At 37.7% G+C, this 26,450-nt stretch overlaps 1 pseudogene across 1 annotated transcript; it reads right to left on the minus strand.

Annotated features, from left to right (window-relative positions):
* Positions 1–6,615: 6,615 nt before the first annotated feature.
* LOC306655328 (high mobility group protein B1-like) lies at positions 6,616–12,659 on the minus strand (annotated as a pseudogene). Its single transcript has 2 exons — positions 12,057–12,659; positions 6,616–6,806 (listed from the first exon to the last, which is right to left on the minus strand). The product of its transcript is annotated as a high mobility group protein B1-like (transcript).
* Between the last annotated feature and the right edge of the window lie 13,791 nt (positions 12,660–26,450).

Below are 26,450 nucleotides of genomic sequence, written 5' to 3' on the forward strand. Positions count from 1 at the left end.
TATATAAAGGTAAGTTAAGGTGTCAAATGCAAACTGCAATCCCTTCTTCATCTCACTTATGTTTTGCCCTTTTTGGAAAATTCTTCCTAGCAGGGGAAAACCCTTAGAGTGAAAAATAACTCTAAGAAACTTGGAAGGGGATTAATTCTAAGCAGAGACATACACTTTTGAACCAAAAGAAGTCTTTACAGATTCTAACCATTCTGACCCTCTTTGCAGCATAACTATGAATATCAATGGCGTTGTTAATAAAGAGCCTACAGAGGGGAACACAGTTTGGACTGAATCCAACCAAAAGACAACCCGCTTGATTTCAGGACCCTCCCTGCTATGGGGTCAATTTGTAACAGAAAATAACAAAACTTAAAAAAATTTTAATAGAGTAACTAATTAAATATTTCAGAGAACCTCATTAAAACATTTTACTATTTGCACTGATTATCATGTGGCTGCTTATACAGATGCTCATAAATCTGACTGCATTAGGTTCTCAGGCCTTTATTTCAGTTAATTTCTTCTCCCTATGTGGACTTGCCCAGGAAATGAGATTTAATGAGTCACCGTCCTCCCTGATAATCACAGGAGAGCTCATTAGCTTTTTGTCAGATTTGTACCTACTATCTGCCCCCAATATGCCTATGACTTCGTTTGAGTTAAATATGAAATTACCAAAAGGGAGAACTCCAAGGAGCATTTCTATACTGAATGCTGTGGATCTGAAAAACTATATAAATATTTTTACATATGTTAAAAGGCATCTGAGAGCAGAGCATAAGAAAACAACAAAATACAGCATTCCCCAGTGATGGCAACACTATTTAGATGACACACATTATTAAAAAGAAATAAAGTTTGACATTTACATGTTTGCAAGTCTTTCCAAATCTCTTGAAGTGCCTGGGTTAAGTCAAAGAGATGCAAAGGATAGAAGGAAAGAGCCTTGTGATTTTTTTTAATATATACTGGGGATTGAAGCTGGGGGGGCTCTACCACCAAGCTACATCCCCAGCCCTTTTTCATTTTGAAGCTAAGTTACTGAGGCTGGCCTTGAATTTGAAATCTTCTTGCCTTGCCTCCTGAGTTTCTAGAATTACACACGTGTACCCCCATGCCCAGCAAGCCTTGTGTCTATTAACAATTCATCAAGTTTGGGGAGTTCTCCATCATATATTCTGGGATAATTCACCAAGACCTCCTAATCTTGTGACCTTCAGTTTTCACTGGGAAGACCATAAGGCTCATGGCATTTCATGGGAAAAGGAGAAAATTCTATACTACTTTCAAGTAAAAGCTAGAAATGAATCTACAGTCCTTTCACAGACAATCATAGTAATACCATCGACTCACCTGGCAATGAAATTGCCTAGAAAGGAAGACATAGCATTAATGGCCTTCAGCAGAAATCACCTGAGTGACTTTCTGGGTTCTCATTTAGGTTCCTCAGGAGGCCACCATTTCTTCCCTAAGAACAGTGAGAGTCAACTGGATGAGGGCATTGCTCCAGCAAGGCTGAGTTACTGCCATGGACCAGCACCCAGCTCCTCATCAATGCTTATTGAACTAAACAAGGGCCACAAAACTGGAATACTTAAAGTATTTAGTTCTATGATCCTGAGATTCCAACAAAATCTTAAATTCAAACCAAAGTGTTTTTTTTTTTTTTTTTTTTTTTTTGTTAAGAATCTGAAGAAAAATACGAACTGTCTGCCACGGAAAATGTGCCATTCTTCCACAATGAGCTCATGCATGTGTGCATGCACACACACACAGTCTGGGGTCCAATTTTAGAGAGTTCTCAAATACTGATCTCTAGATTTGCTTTGGATTCCTAGACCTAAAATTAATTCTCTTCTATAGATCATGGTGTTAAGAGATATGATAAAACATAACACTTAATGAGAACTTTCATTGAATCACTACAGCAATCCCAAGAAGAACATCTGTTGCTAACCACATTTTACAGGTGAGAAAACTGAAGCACAGGTAATTTGAACAAGATGCCCAAACAGTTAGTAAGTGGCAGACCTAGAGCTTCAAACCCAGCATGGCTCTCCATTTGTGCTCTAAACCACTACATGATGCTGCCTGTCTAACATAACACATTTTTATTTTAAAGTATGTTCACTTCTTTTTCTTTATTCTTATAACCACCCCTAGGAGTTAGATGAGGTAGATAGCTCCACTTTAGAAAGTGTTGAGGGCATTTCCATAGTGGAACAGGAGATTAGTTTTCCATACTCTCTTCAGACAACCAAGTCACAGTTGATGGAATTAAAAATTAAAAACCAAAATTTTGACTGGCGTCTCCTCCCTCTATTAGCTACAGGTTGATACACCCTGGGAACATCTTTGATTCCTTTCTTCACAACCATCCTTTGCCTTAAGGACTAAGTCAGCATGGTAAGGTTTTGAAGTCATGTGTTTCCTATAAAAACCTGGCTTCCTGCAGTTCACGGATCAGTTTTGTTTCTGCAGAGGAAAAGACATAGGGAAGAGCAGGAAGAAGGGAGAGTTGTCAATCTATAGAGAATAAAAGCACTATGCACACATGAGCACACTGGACAGGAGAGACATAACTTTCTCCTCCCATATAGCCCTACGTCTAATTGACGTGTAAAAATATTTTTAAAGACATTTTAATCCTTCCCTTCTCTGAGCTCTCTCTAGCATTCCTCAATGCTCAGAAATCCTACTCCATAGTGAGTCTCTCCCTCCTTAAAACCTATCAGCATGTACTGACCATTCTTCACAATCATTCAATGTCAGACATTGGTCCTGGTTTCTTTTCCAGTGAAATGGCAGACTGTTCAAGCACAGCCCCAAGCTTTTTCTTATAAAAATGAGTAAAAATGCTGGGGGAGACGTAGAAAAAGTTTTTCTGAAACAAAACCTAACTGGTGAGAGAGAATAAGAAGAAAGAAATGGCCAGATACCAGAAGCGAAGAGCAACATGTAGTCAGGGCTGCCATCTCATCCACTGGGCAGTGGGACTCTGACAGTCCAGTAAAGTGTGGAACTAGAGACAGACCTGAGGGCAAGTCCAGAGCGAAGGGCCCCCTTCACGACAGGGGGGCCCTGCAAGGGAAGAGCTACAACTGACAGCTCAGTGTGAATCAAGAGTCTAGAAGGCACATCCAAGGGAAGACATGAGGAGCTTTGTCTTTTCCTAGCTCCAAGTGGTACAAAAATAAACTATAGAAAATTGAAACTCCACACTTGTTAGGGTAGGCAGGGTGGTTCATGTCACCCACCTGTAAGGAAATCTTAGTAGAGAAATTAAAATAAAAACTGGCTACAGACCAATGAATCCACTGAGATGTCCATCATAAGAAAAAAATAAAACTACAGAAATAGTTTCACAACCCAAAGGGCATGGCAATCCTCAAGACCAAGACATGGCAAAGTCCTGCTGAAAGGAAGCTCACAATTAAAAGGAAAAAATTACAAGTCACAAGAAGAAATGATCCTCCCTCAGTGAGAGTGAGCAGACAGAACAGGAAACAATATGCTGAGGATTTAATATAATAGAACAGTCTGAAAAAGGCGTAAACATAAACATGTAGTTAAAATGTATTTAAAATGACTAAAAATAGATAAAATAAAAACAATGATGCAAGAAGATAGTGTATAATAAGAAGAAATAGAGTTGAAAAAGAATCATGTTGTTCTTCTAGAAATTAAAAAACAAACAGAATCACTGAAATTTAGAATAAAATAAATGGTGTCATAACACCATGGTCGTCATAACAAAGGACCACAGACTGGATACCTTCAAACAGAAATGCATCACCTCCTAGTTCTAGAGGTTGCAAGTCTGAAATCAAGGTGTTGCTCGAGCAATGCTCGTTCCTAAACCTGTGAGGAAGAATCCTTCCCTGTCTTTTTCTGCTTCTGATAGCCCCACTCTGTGTCTTCACTTACAGCAGTGTAACTCCAGTCTTCTCATGGTGTTCTCTTTCCCTGTTCTCCCTGTCCTGCCTTCAGGCTTGTCTCTGTGTCCAAATTGCAGTTTTTTTTAAATAAGAATATCAGTCACAGTAGATTAGGACCCACACTAACAACCTCAGTTTAATTTGATAACCTCTATCAAGACCCTATTTCCTGTAAATCAAAACTGCAGTGAGATTTCATCTCACTCTGGTCAGAATGGTAACTATCAAGAATAAAAATAATGATAAACGCTAGAGAGGATGTGAGGGGAAAAAAATAACCCTTTTACAGTGTTGGTTGGATTGCAAATTAGTGCAACTACCCTGGAAATCAGTATGGAGACATGGAAGCCTCATATGACCCAGCTCTAACACTCCTCAGTATTTTCCCTAAAGAATTAAAGTCATCACACTCTAGTGATACATGCATACCCGTGTTTATAGCAGCACAATTCACAATAGACAAATTATGGAAATAGCCTTGGTGCCTATCAACAGATGAATTGATAAAGAAAACATGGTATACTCACACAATGGCATTTCATGCAAGCATAAAAAAGAATAAAATTATATCATTCACAGGAAAATGAATGGAACTTAAGAGCATTATGTTTTTTTTTAAAATCTTTACCACAACTTCTACCTAGAAACCTGATTTACTTACAGATTTATATCAAGAGAACTTAGTCATTATAATGGAAAATAAACCCATGCATCTTTTTCTAACTTAACTGAAACCAAATATAAGGGTTTATTTCAAAGATATATCAAAAGAATCTTTGAAAGGAAGGTAGTGGCAGAGGTGGCTGTAAAAATTGGCCAGAGACACAAACCGTGAGAATACACACAGCATGTCAGAGCTGGAGAGGGACTTGGAAATGACCATGTTTGAGTGCCTCATTTTAAAGATATGGAAACTGAGGCCATAAAGGGTTTTAGGTCTTGACTGAAGGCAGACAGCAAGATATTAGCAGAACAGGACTAACACCAAAGCCTCCCAACTCAGACCAACATTTAGCCAAACAAGAAACTCATTTTGTTGCCAAAAGCTTGGTCCATGTCCCCAATGCCAATCCAATAACGAGGATGTTTTTTTTTCTTAAAAGGTAAAAGAAGGTTTATTGCTTTGCTAGCAAAGGAGACACACAGGGAACTCCTATCCCAAAGACTCTGATTCTCAAGAGCACTATGTTAAGTGAAATAAGCCAAACTCAAAGTCAAGGTTCATAGGTTTTCCCTCAAATGTGGAAGCTACAGAAATAAAGGGAAAGGGAAAATAAAGGTCTGAGGGGGTGCTCATGAAAACAGAAGGGGAACTGGTAGAGGAAAGAAACCAGGGGAGAGAAGAGGGAAAGGAAAGAAAAGGTACTAGAAAAAATCCAAATAATTGACTAAATAATGTCGTTATATTGTGTGCATGTATGAATTTGTAACAATGAATCCTACTATTATGAGTAATTATCATGCACCAAAAAAAAATTTTTAAGAAAGAACTCATTCCAGAATATGAACATTCCCTTCCTAGGACAGTACCCCCAAATAAGGCCACATCCTGAAGTACTGGAGGTTAGGACTTCAACATATCCTTTATTTTTAACCAGACCTTATCTGTTCAATGTATCTTTTTTTTAAATTACTGAAAACATCTTTTAATATTATGCTTAAAAATCAGCAACAAGAATTCAAGTATTATTCTCTTACATGAGATGATACACCAGTCTAGAGATACTAATAAAAGGAGAATAACCTCAAGGCTATTGCCACCAGGATATGCACACGAGGGTGAAGCCCGAGTATCTTAGAGGACAGTTGACTGAGACCTACACCTGGTGTAGAGCTTTCTGCTAATGTACCCAGTCCTCTGCAACACCTCCTTGAATGCCTCTCCTATATGCCCCTGACCCAAGAGCACGTGTGCATTCCAGGCTTGCATGCTAGAAAACTGTCTTTTTCTAGTCAGTTTCACCACTGAACATATCTTTTTTGAAGAACACAATTCAACTCATAACAAATGGGTTTAGCAGTAGGTCATAAGCAACAGAAGAGAATGAAAGACAAATTAAAAATTATACAGAATATAGCATAGAAAGAGAGAGAGAGAGAGAGAGAGAGAGAGAGAGAGAGAGAGAGAGAGAGAGAGAGAGAGAGAGAGAAAGAGAAAGGAAGGCTACAAAAGAGAAAGGATACAAAAATTAGAAATTATGTATTTCTTAGGAGTTCCAGAAAGATGGAGTAAAAAGCATGAGAAGGAAGCAATATTCAGAGAGATGATGGATAAGATTTTTCCAGAACTTATGAAAATATATCCTCAGATCCAGTAAAATAGAATAAAAATAACTCCACTGCCATATACATCCTACCGAAACTGCACATTATCACAAATAAGATCTTCACAGAAACAAGAGCAGGGGCAGACTATAAGGAATAGACTTAAGGCAGGTTTCTCAGCATCAATAAAAATAAAACAAAAGTAATCTCTGTTGTAAAGAAAATGTGATTATATACACAAAGGAATATTATTCAGTCATTAAAAAGAATGGAATCGAGAGAACATGTGGAATGTAGCCTTTGAGACACCTTTTTAAAAATCCCCTGTTCCTGCTGATGAAAGAATTACAGCTTTGGGGATAGGAGTCCCCTGTTTCTCTCCTTTGCTAGCAATGTAATAAAACTTTTTCCTTTTTTCTCAAAACAGCGTCCTTGCTATTGGATTGGCATCAAGGACGAGGACCAAGATTTCAGCAATGAATTTGGCACCCCAGAGCAGCTCCTTATTTCTTGGGCAGACCTGGCTCTCCAGCCTCTCCATGGTGCTGGAAAACTTGCTGAGAGCCAACAGCAGGAGAGTTAGGAGACAAGTTGCTCCGTGATGGACCACTTTGAGAAAAAGGAAACTGAACTTAGAAAGTGACAACTTTTGCCATTTACAATGTCAGAAACTCACCCACATCGACTCAGCTGCACCCCATGCGCCTTGTTCTTGACAGCTAATGGTGGCTCTTTGGTTTTGACTTTTGGAAAGCTCAGCATCTTTCAGGACTTTTCGTCAACAGGAAAGAGATAGCAGATACTGTTCAATACACTTATCTGATATCTTGGTTTTTAAATGTTTGTTAGAGACATCTGATTAATTTACAAAGTTAAAATGCTAATCGTTAACAAAATATTTCATCTTATTAAAATGGAGTAACCAGAACTTGGGAACCAAGCCTTTGGGCACACAGGTTTTAGAGGGCAACTGGACATCCAAACAAGAGCAGCAGTGGGCCTCACTGACTTCAGTCTCCAGTGGGAGATTCCCACTATTGTGATGCCATACTCCATGAAGTCTTCACCAGGGCCAACCTGACACTGTGGCCATGCCACTGAACTTCCAGAACTAGAGCTGCTGGGCAAGACTTCTGTGCTGGGGATGTAGGCCCAGAGACCCAAGCCCAGACCAGCCAGGCCCCAGCCCAAAGTCTAGTGTCCCTGTGGTTGACCATCTGTCAACACATGGAGGCGCCTCTACTCACTAGCAGGGAATATACACCACCTGGAGGCCACCATCCCTAGAGGGGCAGCATCCTTTTTGGGTCACTGCACTATCAGGTTCCTCCAAGACTTCAGGCTACTGAAGACAAGGAGGTGAGTTATTGGAAACCTGCAGGGACACTATAAGACTATAGGGGGGAAACTGTAATATCTCAGATTTGCACTCCTAGAGGGGAAGATACATGAGCAATATGAGAAAACAAGGGAAGAAAGTGTCCCAAACAAACCTAGATGCTACATCAATAAAATCCAATGACAGAAGAAATGTCAGAAAGGGAGTTCAGAATGTACATAATTAAAATGATCAGAGAAGCAAACAATGAGATAAGAGAGCAAATGTAGGCATTGAATGATCATACCAAACAACAGTTAAAAGACCAAATGCAGGAAGCAAAGGATCATTTCAATAAAGACATAGAGATTCTGGGAAAAACAAACAGAAATTCTTGAAATGAAGGAAAGAATAAACCAAATTAAAAACTCCATAGAAAGCATAACCAATAGAACACCTGGAAGACAGAACCTCAGACGTTGAAGACAAAACATTTAGTTTTGAAAACAAAATTGACTAAACAGAGAAGACGGTAAGAAATCATGAACAGAATCTCCAAGAATTATGGGATAGCATCAAAAGACCAAATATAAGAATTATTGGGATTGAGGAAGTCACAGAGAAGCAAACCAAAGGAATGAACAATCTATTCAATGAAATAATCAGAAAATTTCCCAAATCTGAAGAATGAAATGGAAAATCAAACACAGGACTCCAAATATACAAAATTACAAGACCCACACCGAGTCACATTATAATGAAAATGCCTAACATACAAAATAAAGATAGAATTTAAAGGCTGTAAGAGAAAAAACAATCAAATTACATTCAGGGGGAAACCAATATGGATATCAGCAGATTTCTCAACCCAGACCCTAAAAGTTAGAAGAGCCTGAAACGGCATTTTTCAAGCTCTGAAAGAAAATGGATGTCAACAAAGAATCTTATATTCAGCAAAACTTGCCTTCAGATTTGATGACAAAATAAAATCCTTCCATGATAAACAAAAGGTAAAAGAATTTACAAATAGAAAGCCAGCACTACAGAACATTCTCAGCAAAATATTCCATGTGGAAGAAATGAAAAACAATGATGTAAGTCAGCAAAGGAAGGAACTACCCTAAAGGAATAGCCAAATAAAGGAGAAATCAAGTCAAGTAGAAAACCAAAAATATGCCAAATTGACCAGGAATACAAATCATATCTCAGTAATAACTCTGAATGTTAATGGGCTGAACTCATCAATCAAAAGACAGACTGGCAGATTGGATTAAAAAGAAATACCCAACAATATGCTGCCTTCAAGAGACTCATATCATAGAAAAAGATATCCACGGACTAAAAGTGAAAGGATGGGAAAAAAACATACCATGCACATGGACTCAGTAAAAAAACGGGGGTATCCATCATATTAGATAAAATGGACTTCAAGCCAAAGTTAGTCACAAGGGATAAAGAAGGACATTACATACTGCTTAAGGGAAGCATAAATCAGCAAGACATAACAATAATAAATATTTATGCCCCAAACAATGGCTCATCCATGTACATCAAACACATCCTTCTCAATTCCAAGAACCAAATAGACCACAACACAATAATACTAGGTGACTTTAACGCACCTCTCTCACCACTGGACAGATCTTCCAAACAAAAAAATTGAACAAAGAAACCATAGATCTCAATAACACAATCAATAATTTAGACTTAACAGACATATATAGAATATTTTATCCATCAATGAGTAAATACACTTTCTTCTCAGCAGCACATGGATCCTCCTCTAAAATAGACCATATGTTATGCCACAAAGCTACTCCTAGCAAATACAAAAAGAGATACTACCTTGTATTCTATCAGATCATAATGGAATGGAATTAGAAATCAATGACAAAATAAAAAAAAGAAACTACTCCAACACCTGGAGATTAAAATAATATGCAATTGAATGATGCAATGATAACAGAAGAGATCAGGGAGGAAATAAAAAAATTCTTACAGGTAAATGAGAACAAAGATACTACATATCAAAATCTCTGGGACACTCTGAAAACAGTACTAAGAGGAAAATTCATTGCATGGAGCACTTTGAATAAAAGAAGAAAAAGTCAACAAATAAACAACCTAACATTATAGCTAAAAGCCCTAGAAAAAGAACAGATCAACACCAAACGTAGTAGAAGACAGGAAATAATTAAAATCAGAGCTGAAAAAAATGAAATTGAAACAAAAGAAACAAAAAAATTGACAAAATAAAAAGGTCGTTCTTTGAAAAAATAAACAAAATTGTTAAGCCCTTATCCACACTAACAAAGAAGGAGAGAGAAAACTCAAATTACTAAAATTCCGGATGAAAAAGGAAATGTCACAACAGACACTGTTGAAATACAAAACATAATTAGAAGCTATTTTGAAAATCTATACTCCAACAAAAAAGAAAATATCAATGACTTTGACAAATTTTTGGAGACATATGATCCTCCCAAACTGAATTAGGAAGACATACACAATTTAAACAGATCAATTTCAAGCACTGAAATAGAAGAAGCCATCAAAAGCCTACCAACCAAGAAAAGCCTGGGCCAGATGGATTCTCAGCCGAGCTCTATGAGACTTTTAAAGAAGAACTAATACCAATACTCCTCAAAGTATTCCATGAAATAAAAAAGGAGGGAATCCTTCCAAACTCATTCTATGAAGCTAGTATCATTCTGATACCAAAACAAGACAAAGATGCATCAAGGAAACAAAACTTAGACCAATATCCCTGATGAACATAGATGTAAAAATCCTTAACAAAATTCTGGCAAATTGCATACAAAAACATATTAAAAAGATAGTGCACCATGATCGAGTGGGGTTTATCCCAGGGATGCAAGGTTGGTTCACCATCTGAAAGTCAGTAAAGGTAATTCATCACATCAATAGACTTAAAGAATCATATGATTATTTCAATAGATGCTGAGAAAGTGTTTGATAAAATACAGCATCCTTTCATGCTCAAAACACTAGAAAAAGTAGTAATAGAAGGAACATACCTCAACATTATAAAGGCTATCTATACTAAGCCCACAGCCAAGATCATTCGAAATGGAGAAAAACTGAAAGCATTCCCCCTAAAAACTAGAACAAGACAGGGATACCCTCTTTCACCAGTTCTACACACAACACCATCCTGGAAACACTAGCCAGAGCAATCAGACAGATAAAAGAAATTAAAGGGATACAAATAGGAAAAAAGAACTCAAGCTATCACTATTTGCCAATGACATGATTCTATATAGAGAGGATCCAAAAAATTCCACCAGAAAACTTCTAGAACTAATAAATGAATTCAGCAAAGTAACAAGATATAAAATCAACCCACACAAATCTAATGCATTCCTATTCATAAGCGATGAATACACTGAAAGAGAAATTAGGAAAACCATTTCATTCACAATAGCGTCAAAAAAATAAAATACTTGGGAATTAATATAACAAGAGGTGAAAGACCTCTACAATGAAAACTACAGAACACTAAAGAAAGAAATTAAAGAAAACCTTAGAAGATGGAAAGATCTCCCATCTTCTTGGATAGGCAGAATTAATATTGTCAAAATGACCATACTACCAAAAGTGCTATACAGATTCAATGCAATTCTAATTAAAATCCCAATGATGTTCCTCATAAAAATAGAGAAAGCAATCATAAATTCATCTGGAAGAATAAGAGACCTGGAATAGTGAAAGCAATCCTGAGCAGGAAGATTAAAGCAGGAGGTATCACAATACCAGACCTTAAACTATGCTACAGAATAATAGTAACAAAAACAGCATGGTATTGGCACCAAAATAGACAGGCAGACCAATGGTAAAGAATAGAAGACACAGAGACAAATCCACATAAATACATTTACCTCATACTAGACAAAGGAGTCAAAAACATACAATGGAGAAAAGATAGCCTGTTCAAAAAATGGTGCTGGCAAAACTGGAAATCCATATGTAGTAAAATGAAATTAAACTCCTATTTCTTACCCTGCACAAAACTCAACTCAAAGTGGATCAAGGACATAGGAATTAGACCAGAGACTCTTCACCAAATAGAAGAAAAAGTTGGCCCAAATCTTCATCATGTTGGCTTAGTACCTTAACAAGACTCCTAAAGCACAAAAAAATAAAAACAAGGATCAAAAAATGGGATAGAGATTCAAACTGAAAAAGTTTTTCTCAGCAAAGGATACAATCAACAATGTGAAAAGAAAGTCTACAGAGTGGGAGAACATCGTTTCCACATGCACTTCAGATAGAGTACTTATCTCCAAGATTCATAAAGAACTTAAAACACTTTACACCAAAAATACAAAGAATCCAATCAATAAATGGGCCAAGGAACTGGACAGACACTTCACAGAAGAAGATTACAGGCAATTAACAAAACAAATCTTACACAGCCTTAAATTCAATTCTTTTCCTCTTTAAAAGGAGTGAGTTGTATACAGGGGGGTTAAATGCTTTATAGATAAAAAACAAAACAAAACAAAACAAAACCCTGCCACCTGAACCAATTTTTTTATCTTCATCCTCTTCATCTCCCTTCTCTTCCTCCTCTTCCTTCTTTTTCGGGCTTTGTCAGTCTTGACAACTCCCTTTTTGCTGCATCAGGTTTTCCTTTTGCTCGGTAGGCAGCAATATCCTTTTCGTATTTTTCCTTCAGCTTAGCAGCTTTCTTTTCCTAAGGCTGCTTGTCCTCTGCAGCAGTGCTATTCCACATCTCTCCCAGTTTCTTTGCAACACCACCAATGGACACCAGGATGTTCTCCTTTGATTTGGGGGCGATACTCGGAACAGAAGAAGAAGCAGGCCGACGCAGGCCTCTTGGGTGCATTGGGACCCTTGACCTTCTTTTTCGTTTCCCCTTTAGGAGGGATATAGGTTCTCATTTCTCTTTCGTCACGAGACTTGTCCGCCTTTGCCATGTCTTCAGATTTTCCTTTCTCTTTAGCAGACATGGTCCTCCCTCTCTCTGAGCACTTCTTAGAAACTCTGAGGAGCTGACTGAAGCATCCGGGTGCTTCTTCTTGTGCTCCTCCGGGAAGTTTGCACAAAGAATGTGTAGGATGACATCTGCCCCTGTGCTTCTTAGGATCTCCTTTGCCCATGTTTAGTTGTTTTTCCTCCGCGAGGCACAGAGTCACCCAGTGCCCGTTGGGCTCTCTCTTGCCGGGCACAGTCTCTGTGAAGCTCTTTGTATTGCAGTGGCTGTCATTCTTAAGTTTTTAATAATCCATTTATACACTTACTGGAAGAGATATACATGAAATATAATGACCCAAAAATTTGGAAGGGAAAATGAGGAATAGATATATCAGTCAAATACAAATCCAAAGAAAGTTTTATAAAATACTAAGATCAAAAAAAAAAAAAATTAAGGGGACAAACTCTTATTAGGAGTTAAGAAGGGGCCATTAGTTTATGAGAAATAAAAGGACTGATTCACCAGGGAGATACAATAATCATGAGATTGAATGAAACAAAGAACATTACTTCAAACTCTATAAAGGAAAAAAATTAACCAAATTACAAGGAGAAACTGATAAATTCTCCAAAACGGTAGGAGATTTGTAACACTCCTATTTTAGAATCCTCAGTCCAGTTAATATGCACACATTTCATTTACATAACCAGACTTTAAGATCCTTGGGGTCAGAGTAGCTTCTTCTGCCATGTTCCCCCGTACACAAAATACACGTCCTCTCCCTCTAAGAATTCCCAAATATAACACCTGCCTATATAGATGTTGAAAAGTAAGTGCTATAGGCAATTGCAAAGCACAGAAGGAATGTGCTAATTATTTATTACTGACAGTAGACACTTCTTTTAATAAGCAAAACTATTACAAATAGAATAATTAATGAAGACAAAATAATGGATTGAAAGGAAAAAGAAAATTATGTCACTGTACTTCTGCAGCATTTATGAGACACCAGGTTCAGCTCTTAAATTATTAAATTACTTTCTAAAAATCACTGGAAGATCACTTACATCCATTCTAAATGGGGGAAAAAATACACCTAGAAAGATTAAGAACTGTAAACAAAATTTGCATTGAGTTAGGCTAAAACAATAGCAATGCTGCTACCCCCTAGTGGCAAAGTACAGCAAACCAAACATGCCGGTGAAGGTAATAGCATATCCTGTGTTGTTTTCCTAACCAAAGTATAAAGCTGCAGACCACAGAGTTGCTGGGATGTGTTTAAGCGGTGTCTGTTGTTATTGTCACCTTTATCATCATTTTTTATTATGCTAAGCCTATATCTAAGTGCCTTTGTGATTGTAGCAATTTCTAGGCCATCAACTGAGGCCAGGGCTGCAAGGTCCTGTGTGGCAGGGCAAACAATGTTCAGCACACAGCCTTTGGCTATCTTTCTCAGAAGGGGACAGTGTAGTCATCAGACACTTGGAGCCATCTGGTTTTCTGGTGCACCATACCAAAGCAGCTCTTTGAAGATGAGTAATGTGAAGTTCTATCCTAAAGAACCCTGCAGATATCCATCCTGGAATGGAATGCCATTCTCATATGCCCCATGAGTAACAGAAAGAAGGAATATAGGGACTCCGTTCCGTGTATCAGTGGGTCCCACACAGTGGACTGAAAATGTATAAATTCATGTTAAAGAGAAGTTAAAGTCCTGATTTTTATTTGTCAAGAGGTTCTTATGGTAAATGCCATAACCTATATGTGGCAGGCAACAATTTGATTATTTCTTCTTTAAAAATGTAGTTCCCAAACTAAATTTGTTGAGAAGGCCTAGTATACATGTCCACCAGGCTATCATCTCCATCCATGCCCTAGGGTGAGCTTTGGACAATCCACTTTTTAAACAGAAAGACAGTTTTAGGATCCTTTCAACTCTTATACATAAAATAATATTCTTTATAATTTATGTCATGTCCCCTACAGTTTGGGTTATTTTATTATGTGACTTTTAGACCAATCAGATGGAATGCTCAATTAAATATGTTAAATCTTCTTTTATAAGAGTTATGACTAAGAAGTGGGCAAAGGAGCTGCTGTAGGAATGAGATCCTAGCCAATCTGAACAGGCGGGCAGTCTAAAATGCAGTGATCGGAAAACCTTCCTTAAATGTTTAATTTGTGAACTTTACACAAAAGGATATTTGGGAATTGTGAAATCCAATCAGTTACCAGTCTATCTGTTTGGTTTTTTTTTTTTTTTTTTTTATAATTGATAATTAAAAACCACAATGAGATGCCTGTTTGAACCCACCAGAATGGAAAAGAGAAATGTACAACACTTAGTGTTGACAAGGACATGGTGTATCTGAAACACTCTCAAACTGCTTGTGGAAGTATAAGATGGATCCACACATTGGAGAACTATTGACTGTTTCTTAAACAACTACCTTGTGACCTAGAAAGTTCACTCTTAAGTGCTTGAGACAAATAAAAATGGATTCACTAAAAGACTCATATACAAAGAGCAAAAGTTCTTTATTTTGATGAAGTCTCATTTATCTCTTGTTTATTTTACATTTTATGTTTTTGGTATCTTATCTAGGAAATTTTGTTTATCCCTAGGGTTATAAAAATTTTTCTCTATTTTCTCCTAGCAGTTTTATGCTTTTAGCATCTTTATCTAGGTCATGATCCACTTAGAGTTAACAAAATATTGGTACATGTTTATAGCAGCTTTATTCATAATGGCCCCAAACTGGGAACAACCACATGTGCATCAACAAAAGGATGGATAAACTCAGTGTGATATATCCATACAGCAGCAAAAAGGAATGAATAACACACACACCAACATGAACGACTCTCAGAAATATGGTGTTGAGTAAGAAAAGGTAGACACAAAAGAGTGCACTGCATGTTTCCATTTTTCTGAAGTTCAGCAAGCAAATCCAGGAGCAGAAGTCAGAACAATGGTGGCTGGGACTGGGGAATGGAGGATGCCAACAGGAATGGCACACAAGGGAACTTTCTAGAAGATGAAAATGTTCCATAACTTGTTTTGAATGATGGCTTCACAGAAATTGATTTGTTAAAACCCTTCAAACTGTATATACTTAGGAATTGTGCATTTTATTATGTGTTCGTTAGATCTCATAAAAAATTACAGTACTAACTTCAGTACTGATATTTGCTCTGATATATTTAAGTCACCAGAAAACACCTTCTGAGGCACAAAACTATCCTTCTAGAAAGTAAGTAAAAGCATGTTGAGCTTTTTTGGATCTTGTCCATGCACGGTGCTGCTGCAGAAGAAACTGTGAGTCAGAAAGGCAAAACCAACGCAGGGTGGACTTACACCTCCAAGGAAAGAGTCAATTTTCTAGATTCTGCTATTCGAAAAATTACTAATAGCAGGTTCTTGAATCTGTACCACTTTTCCTTGCTAGGACTAGTTAAGTGACAATGAATGGGATCCATTTTTTTGTTAACATAATACTGAATAGTTTTATTTCCAAAACAGGGACATGCAGCAGAATCCCAGATTTCATTTTGAATTCAGTGTTCTCACTTCATCCATTATTCATCCACGCTGCACTTTCTTGGTTTATGATTTTACTAAATTTCTTCATTTGAATTATGGCCTTGTGGTCAACAGCAGGCGATATATTATTCTTATATAATTTTTAAATACAAAGGCAAATGGCATGGAACAATTAGAATCGATGGCTTGGGAGTCAGGCATTTGGATGTCATAGGCAAACACTGTGCTCTTGACTTTAACCTATGGGTTCCACTTCATGTGGGTTGTATTTTTCATACATCAGAGGTTTTTATAAATTTACTATTCAATCCAGCAGCCCTACTTTGTTCGCAAAATATAAGCAAAACAAATATGTCAGGGTAATGATGCCAGGATTCTCCCTTATTGAAAAAAGCAGTTTATTAATACCTTATTGCTACAAGCTAGATCTTATTATCATCTTGGGTCATTTAGAATCTTATTAGGTATTCTGCTGGTGGATGAATAATCCTGTGATAAATTCTTTGCCATGTCCTTCACAGTTGTCATAGCAGGATCATAAACAGCATTTATAACAATCTAGCCTAGAGGAAGCGGCTGACAATGGTCTGCTTAGCATGCAGGAAATATTCAGATCGGCTGTGTCTGGTTAGACACAAGCCCACGAGAGAGCTCCTGAAGTTAAATGTAGCGTGGGTTTCTCTGAAGATTCCCCTTTGAAAAAGGCATGAGGTCAGGGACGTGGGGACCAAAAGCACTTTGGAAGCCACAGATAGCTTCTTGCCACCAGATCTGCCAGGCAGCAGGGAAAGGCCAAGGCACAGGCCATGTTATTCCTGACAGGCTGTTCAGGTCTTTATTCAGATCAAGGTACCAATTATTTGATGTTGCCTGATTTTCTTTTCTCATTTTGACTTCACGTACAAAACTGATTTGCCCATATGACTGCTGTTTCTAATTAGTACATTTGATGAGGTGATCCAAAGATGAATAAGAGTATGGGTATAATTCCCAGCATAAGCCAGGTACTTTTGCTGTATTCCAGAACTGCAGATTTCAGCATTGATGAAAACCCACAATACATACATACATATATTCTTGTTCACATACAGAGAACCACAGATAGAATGGTACAGATCTACCACCACTATTTCCGGGAAAAGCCATACAAGAGACAAACGAGCCAGTCTGATATTTTTTCAACCTCATTTCCTGCCATTTCCTAATATTCAGATCACAACTAATCCAAAATTAATTTCTTATACTCTAAACAAGACTTGGTTTATATAAAAGCTGTTGTCTTTGTCCAGAATGATCTTGCTCTTTTTTTCTTTACCAGATGCCCAAAGTTGTAGAACCTGAAACAAAGGTTTCAGAGGTGATGTCAGAAAGACTATGCAGGGGGTGTGGATGTGAGGCAGGGAAGAGAAGGAAGTCAATGATGGGTGACCACTGAACAGGTTCACATTGTGACCAACTGAGGCTCCATCCCCCTGGGGGGTCTCAGAGAGAAGCAGGGAAGCTGGGGTACTTATCTACTTGCTCCCAGTAGTCATTGGCTGTGGGCTGCTTTGGGGAGGTAACTTAACTCCCCAGTACTTTCTGTCTGCCAGCAAGAAAAGGCCTGCAGACAAGTAGAAAGAGCTCAGTTGGAAGCACAGTGACGGTGAATGCCAAGATGATGTGGGTGGGGTGCTGATAGCATCTACTCCCAGGCCAACTCCCCTATACTCAATTCTTCATCTGAGTAGACTTTTCTCTGGGAAAGCTTCCTTGATTCTCCAGGTCTGAATTAGACAGGCCTTCACCTGGTTGTCATAGCAGCATGCTTTATGCTGGCACTTACCAGATCATTTTATGAATGTGATTATCTTCCTCTCCAAATGCACTAGATTCATACACTCCACAAATATTTGTTAGAACTTACATACACCAGACACAACTCTAGGAGTCAAGGTGTGGGGCAGTGGCCGATAAATTCTACTCAGGAATCTAATAATGGACAGAGTAAGAAAAAACCATGTAGTCAAATCGACATGCTAATCCCAGGTATTAGAAAATGGAGGAAAATAAGGGGTACAGAATGTCCAGGGCTAAGAGAGATTGCTATTTTAGCTAGGCTGTTGAGGATGGGCTTCTCTGAAAAGGCAACACAAAGAGATTTAAATAGTAATCAGGGGTTGGAGGAAGAGAAGGATGAACAGATGGAGCACAGAGAAATTTTAGGGCAGTGAAACTACTCTGTATGATGCTGCAATGGAGGATACAGGCCATTATACATCCATCAAAACCCTTAGAATGTACCACACCAAGAGTAAGCCCTAGGAATTAGGGTTATGATGATGTCTCAGAGTAGGTTAATTATTGGTAACAAATGTACCACTCTAGGGTGGGATGTTGATAGTGGGAAGGCTGTACCTGTGTGTGAACAAGATAAATGGTAATTCTTTGTACTTTCCACTAAACTTTGCTGTGAACTTAAAACTGTTCAATAAATAAATAAAATTCATTTAAAATAATAAGGGTAAGAAGGAACCAGCCTTGTGAAGATATGGACAAAGGAGAGTTCCAGGCAAAGAGAAGGAAAGTGCAAAGGCTTGTCAGTAGGAATAATCATGGCATATTCAAGGGTCAGAAAAGCCAGGAGACCTGGACCATGGTGAACCAGGATGAAAATGCAGAAGAGCTCAGAGAGGTTGGCAGGGTCTAAATTATGCAGGGAGGGACTCTGGGGTATTATAAACTAAACCAGCCCTAAAATCAACTACAAGAAAATTCAAGACTACGTTAAAAATCATTTCCCTCTGTTGTTAGCCATTATTAAGGCTAACATTGATTTCTGGACTTACTTATCATAACACCTGCCTTGTTTTGTATGGACCTCAGAGCAAAGTAGAAAACTTTCCCAACTACATTACACTTGCACTTTCCCAACTACACTTGCACATTAAGCGTACCACAAAAGGTGACATCTGAGATAGCCAAAGCCATGAAAAATAAGTACTCTGTTGGTTCTTGCATCAGTTCTGTTGCAATCCATTTTGTAAACCTCTATCATATCTTCTGTCCCCTCTTCAGACAAAGACAAAGATAGCTACTAAATGTTGTTAGAGTATTTGGCAGTCCTACAAGTCTATGAATCAAACTGTACAAGGTGAGAATATAAGTTATGCAGCTGGTTATTTTATTTAACACTTAAAAAATATTTTTAGTTGTAGATGGATGCAATACCTTTATTTTATTTATTCATTTTATGTGGTGCTGAGTATCAAACCCAGTGCCTCACACATGCAAGGCAAGTGCTCTACCACTGAGCCATGATTCCAGCCCCTATTTAACATTTTTAAACATTTGCAAAAGTGTAGAGAATACATAACGAAGCTACGTGTAGACATTATCAATCTTCAGAATTCATCTGTATTGTGTCAGTGGATGGCATTTCTTTTTACACATATCAGAATTCATGCCACTAAATTAGTCCAATCCCTTCAAGGTGAGTATCCTGAGAATTAACCCATGTATATAGAATGATACAAGGACATTCTTGTGCATATTCCCAGTGGGAGCAGGTTGACTCAGGGACATTGTTTAGGACCAAGTTTAAAGAACAAGATAATTGACAATTCAATGACATATACTAAGTGGTAAAGAAATTCACATTCTGAGCATGGCTTAGTTACTCTGAGAACAAGTGTTTCCTGTATTCATTCTGTTAATGGGGCACATGAGGCCAAGGGCTAGACACTGTGAGAGATACAAAGATAGACGAGACCCAGTCCTTCCTTCAAGGAACTCACAACCCAGTGGATTCAGAATGTGTGGGTCTGTGCTTCTTCCAATACCTACATTTCCAGATCTTCGCTTGACCACACAACAGTCTCATTATACCTGGGCCTTCCAGGTTACTTTTGCTTCCCTTTCCAAAAGGCAGATTTTATTCTAGTTGACAGTCACCTCTTCATCTTGGTGAGCAAATACACTTAATTCTAACATGTTTTCCTTCTGCAACACAAGAGATGGGGCAATCTGCTTTTCCTCAAACTCTGCACACAGAAGGGGTTGAACTGCCACAGCACTTCACCAAGAATTCACAGACACCCGCTGCCAGAGCCCTCTGCAACGTGTAGTTCTGCTCAGAATAAGTGATTTCTGCTGAAGTGTCTGGTGCTGACTAGATCAATTGCTCCCACAATTCCCAGTGAGTGTATGTGCAACCCTCTTACTGATTGATTGTCTTAACACCAGCCAATTAGAGCTTAAACTGTCTAATTAAGCCAGAGATGAAGCCATCAACTCACTGAATTCTGAGGCCTGTTAACTTTACCTAAACAATAGAATGAGGTCAGGTATGTATTAGCATTGTGAATAACTAGCAAAACCAGAGTAAAACACTTTGCAAATATAAAACTCTGGGAATGTTAACAAGAATAAGCAAAAGATATGTCTAGATTTTAAAAAGAGGACCAAAATCTGAGGAAAATTCATACTTCTTTATAATGTCCTCTTCAAATACATGTATTTTGGAAAATCGCTTTGTGTCTAAATAATGCAGAGCTAACTGGGCATCATAGCATTCCACCATAACTGATACCCAGTTTTGTTTGGTGTGTGTGTATGTGTGTGTGTGATTTTCAGTGACTGAGATTGTTTACTAAACTATAACTATCGAGATAGCTCTATTACACTGATTTAGCTGCAATTCACAATTAATACATGCATACATGCTTCTTTCTCAACTCTTACATCAATATCATAATTATTTCCCATTTTCTTCTCCTCTAAGTAAAAAAAAAAAAAGCCTGCCCACCTGCCCACTTCAAAAACATGGTGATTTCCTTTCTCTTGGAGAGCAAATGATAGGAAATATTTACTGATCTGCTTTAAAATCAGTCTGCTCAATTCTGAAAAGATTAAAACTGTCTACCCCAAATGTTCTTTTTTCATCTTAAAATTAGCAACTGCAAAGAAAAGTAATTACACACGGAGAGATGTTGGAACCTGATGAATTCAGCCAAGCAGAAATGTTTTATAAACACCATTGCACATAGCAACACTGTCCCAGTCCGTCCCTAAAGCTAGTTGCATTGGCTCCTGAGATAATATTTAGCAAAGAGGCATTTTAAGAAAGTCAGCATGAGCAAGAGGAAAAAAAAAAAAACCTTCTCAGGTATGTGTATGTTATTTATCATAATTAAAGCAGATTTGACAGCTTCTTGGCAATGGAGACAATGAGTTCCTTTCTCTGACATCAAAATCCTAAAGGAATACTTGCTATTTCATTACCAACTTCACTGGTCTTTACACCTATAATATCCACTCTGAGAAGATGAGGTCTTAGAGAAATCTAAGCTCTGACAATTATTATTTGCCCACTGCTGATACTGGGTAGAGAACAGCATAAGCTAGGATCTTACTGAGATAAAGTACAGGGAACGACACTAGGGTTAAAATGTGAGTCCCAGGAAAACACATGGCCTGCCCCATAATGCATTTCCACTGAAGGGTCATCCTTCAGAGTTGTTGGTTTTCATCTGTGCAGGTGGCTCTGCACTTTTGATTTCCCATTAAATTGGAAAGGGAGCACTTGGTCCCCACTGCAATGGCATCCTCTGATAAGATGTTGAGAAATGGGAAATGGATCCATTTCACAAGATGGACTCATTTTAATAAAACCAAACAAGAGAATCGCTTCCATTTCATCACACCCAATTTCATTAACATGCTTTCTAAAATGACATTGCTTTGGAAGGTTCTTTGGATGGTTAATATGGGTTTGATGTCTTGGCAGGTGATTTCAAAGCATTTATTCTGATCATCTACTGATTATAAACTTCAGCTGAATTTATCTCATGCCTGGCAGGGAAATCTGGCCTGTCATATGGGCACCTCCAGTTCACTTCCTGCTGTTTTCCCCTCACAGAAGACTTGGGTTCAAAAGATCTGTGTATTTGGGGACTGATTTAACAGCATAGGTCATTTATTTATTATTTAGATACCACTGAGTCACTTCTCCAGCACTTCTTATTTTTGACACAGGGTCTCACTAAGTTGCTTAGGGCCTCATTAAGTTGCTGAGGCTAGATTTGAACTTGTAATCCTTCTGCCTCAGCTTCCCTAACCACTGGGGATTACAGGTGTGGGCTACCATGCCCAGCCAGCAGAGGTTATTTAGATGGTTCTCAAACATAGTATGTTTCTATTTGAAAAATGATCACAGTCCTCCTTGCATCTCTCTTGCTCATCTCTCTCTATGTTCTCTTACTTTCTCTTTCCCAGCACTCTCTCCTCCGTGCCTTCTGCTTAGTCTCTCTACCCCCATTCTACCCTTCTAGTTCTCAGTCTTCGTCTCTGCCTGTTCCTTTCCTCTGTCAGTTTGGGCTTTTCTTTTTGTGCCTGACTCTATGTTTTTCTGCCTCAAAATTTTGCTTCCCAGGACTGACTGCAGTGAAGGAAATGTTCATCAGAATCTCAAATTCTCTGCAACCTACAGGTTTCCTTAATGTGGGAGTAGAACAGGATTTGCTAATTTGCCAGAAAGCTATTTTATTGATAAGAACGGAGGGTTTTTTCCACTCACTGATGAGGGGAAAGGAAATGCTTTGGGGGAAGTTTTTCCAATGGTTTTTCAACTCAATATGTTTAAGATCAAAATAATGAAACAAAGATTAGCAAGAGCAGTGGAAACCAATAAGCATAGAAAAATTAACTAGTTTCATCCTGTGAATAAATACTACAAAGATATTTTTATCCTCAATGCAACTGAAATCCAAATTAAAAGCCAAGAAAAGAGGGAGAATGTAGAGAAAAAGGGTAACCTTGCATACTTTTGGTGGGAAAATCATAGGAAGTATTTACTGATTTGCTTTAAAATCAGTCAATTCAGAAAAAATTAAAATTGTTTCTACCCAAACACTTTTTTTTAAACTGTAAAATTAGCTTCTGCAAAGCTATTATGGAGAATAGTATGGAGTATCCAAAGATGAAATGTTGAACTACTGTATGATCCAGTAATCCCACTTTGGATTAAGTCCACAGGAAATGAAACCAGTATGTTGAAGAGGCACCTGCGTTCCCATCTCTACCACCACCCATTCACAGCAGCCGAGAAATGGAAACGACTAAGTGTCCACCAACTAATGAGGAGAGAAAAAAAATGTGGTACTTATACCACATTCAGTCATAAACTAGAACTGGAGAGTAATATTTTAAGTGAAATAAGCCACGCACAGAAAGACTAGTATTACATGATCTCACTTATTTGTGAAATCTAAAGAAATTGAGCCCATAGAGATAATGATGGACACCAGAGACTAGGGAGAACAGAAATAGGGAGGGATGGGCAGAGGTCTGATGGGTGTTAAGTTATAGTTTGCACAACAGGGAGACTCTTGATATTGTACTAGATATCTCAGAAAAGTTAGAAGAAACTTTTTGAATAAACTTTCATCATAAAGAAATGATAAATATTTGAGGCAATACATATGGTTCGACCAATGTAAACATTTCACAATAGAAACATTCAAACATCACAGGTACCCCATTAATATAAGCAATTTTTGTGTTTTCATATATCAGTTAAAAAAAAAAGACAAAATCATGAGAAGACAAAGGGTGGGTGTCTGAGGAGGACAAACCCAGCACCTTGAGAGCTCAAAAGTGATAGAAAGGCTCTCCATAAGCAGCATCAAGACGTCAGGCCAGGTAATGAAGGTAAGCATGGGATACAGAGAGATAAACCTTGTTTCTACTGTGTAGGTGAACTGAAAGAAATGTCATTTTAATTCTGAGTGACTGAATCTTCAGCTTAATTTTGCCCACAGTAATCCAGGAATGGTGTGACATTCTGTGGTTGAAAGTGACCTGAAGGGGAAATAGGAAAGTCAACTTCCTACATCAGGACAAGTTGCCTTCACCTGACTCAGGTCATTATTAGTGAAAGGCTCTTGCCTCTACCAACTTAATATCAAAGCTATAACACAGCCTTGAATATGGTCTTAAGATGTTAAAAGCACCACCTCTGCTGATTTGGAGCTTTACTGTTGATTCTTGGCTGTATCTCATCTTAGTGAGATCCCACAGGATTTAGCAATTAGCATGGACATAGCAGTTTGGTAATCAAAAGTAATTAAAGGCATCAAAACACAGTCCTGGTTGTTTCTGAGGACTGGTGATACATCTAGGCCTTCCTGTTTAAAATGAGGACTTCAGAGATGGGAATGTAACTTAGTGGTAGAGTGCTTGCCTAGCATGCACGAGGCCCTGGGTTTAATCCCCATCAAAAAGATAAATAAAATGAGGACTTTATTCTTGTTAGAATAATCATCTGCCACAAAATACTATTTAGACAGAACAATTTAACTTACTATATTTACAGGTTGAAAAGACTGAGAACTGAGAAAATCAATATCCAAGTTGCTCTTTGCAACTATATTCATATAATATTTAATATGGGAATTTATAGTCTTTTTGAAAAAATAAAATTTAAAACAGGTATTCTGTCAATTGTCAAGTGAAAATTTAAGAAAATTATAGTGTTTTAAAAATTATTTATTTATTTTTTACAGACTGCATTTTGATTCATTGTCCACAAATGGGGTACATCATTTGGTTTGTATGGTTGTACACGATGTAGATTCATACCATTCGTGTAATCATACATGTACATAGGGTAATGATGTCTGTCTCATTCCACCATTTTTCATACCCTACCTCCCTCTGATTTCCTTCTACATAATCTAAATTTCCTCCATTCTTCTCACTCCCCCCGGCCCATTATATATCATCATCCACCTAGCAGGGAAAACATTTGGCCTTTGGTTTTTGGGGGTTTGTTTATTTCACTTAGCATGATATTCTCCAATTCCATCCATTTATTTGCAAATGCCATAATATTATTATTCTTTATGACTGAATAATATTCCATTGTTTATATATACCACAGTTTCTTTACCCATTCATCTGTTTAAGGGCATCTAGATTGGTCCCACAATCTAGCTATTGTGAATTGAGCTGCTATAAACATTGATGTGGCGGCACCACTGTAGTATGCTGATTTTTAAGTCCTTTGGGTATAAACCTAGGAGTGGGATAACTGGGTCAAAAGGTGGGTCCATTCCAAGTTTTCTGAGAATTCTCCACACTGCTTTCCAGAGTTTTGCACCAATTTGCAATTCCAACAGCAATGTAAAAGTGTGCCTTTTCCCCACATCCACACCAACATCTATTATTGTTTGTGTTCTTGATAATAGCCATTTTAATTAGAGCAAAATTTATAAAGAACTTAAAAACTTTGCACCAAAAATGCAAAAAACCCAATCAATAAATGGGCCAAGGAACTGGACAGACACTTCACAGAAGAAGACATAAAGGTGATGAATGAATATACAAAAAAGTGTTCAACATCTCTAGTAATTAGAGAAATGCAAATTAAAACAACTCTAAGATTTTTTTTTTCCTTCAGAGTTCTACTTGGTGTTACTAAGGAAAGGAAAAGGAGAGAAAGACATTTTATTGTAAGTGTTCAATTTACCATGAATCAAATGAAAAAACTTCAGTGTTTCTCATAGCAGAAGTAGATATGAGTTTCAGTTTAAACAGGTAAGTGAAATTCTTATCTGAGAATGTTGGGTTCCTTTTAAAATTGATAAAACTGATCCTGTTTTCATATTAGCAGGATTAGGAAAGGGAAGTATTTTTGCAAATAGCCACTCTTTTTTCTCAGAAGAACCTCTTCAATTTTCTTTTAAAATTCACCAGTTTCAGACAGACTGAAGTCCAGCACAGATGGACCCATACCGTCCTTCACCTCTGCAACTCATCTCCATTCCTTAAAAAGTTGATGACATTTGCTTTAAAAGGAACATTAGCTCCAGGCAGCTTGGTAGCATTATTTATAAGCCTAACACTTGGACTTTAGAGTGGAACAAAAAGTGAGAAGACTAAGGTGGCTGGCAGCTGCAGAAGTGAGACGTTCTTCTGGAAGCTTCCACATTTACTATTTCTATTTCTAGTGTCACTAATATTAAGACAAATTTCAATCTTCAGCAATTTGAATGAATCTCTGATGTCATTTGGCTACTCTTCATGACCACACAGAATTAAATGTGAATGTCCTATCCAAGGATTATGAAAATATGCTAACATGAAATATACTTAGATTTTTAGATTCACTTTGCTCATATTTGCAAACCATTCTGAAACTGAACAGTTTCAGGAGTTTAGTGCAAGAGACAAAAAAAAAAAAAAAACTGTGGTGTATATCTATGTGTGTAAATATATATGTATATAAATACACACACACACACACACACAATGGAGTTCTACTCAGCCATTAAAAAGAATGAAATTATGGCATTTGCTGGTAAATGGATGGAAATGGAGAATATCAAGCTAAATGAAATAAACCAAACTCAAACTCAAAGGTGGAATGTTTTCTCTCATATGTGGAATTTA

The sequence above is a fragment of the Sciurus vulgaris genome (genome assembly GCF_902686455.1).
Source record: "Sciurus vulgaris genome assembly, chromosome: 2".
Lineage (NCBI taxonomy): Eukaryota > Metazoa > Chordata > Mammalia > Rodentia > Sciuridae > Sciurus > Sciurus vulgaris.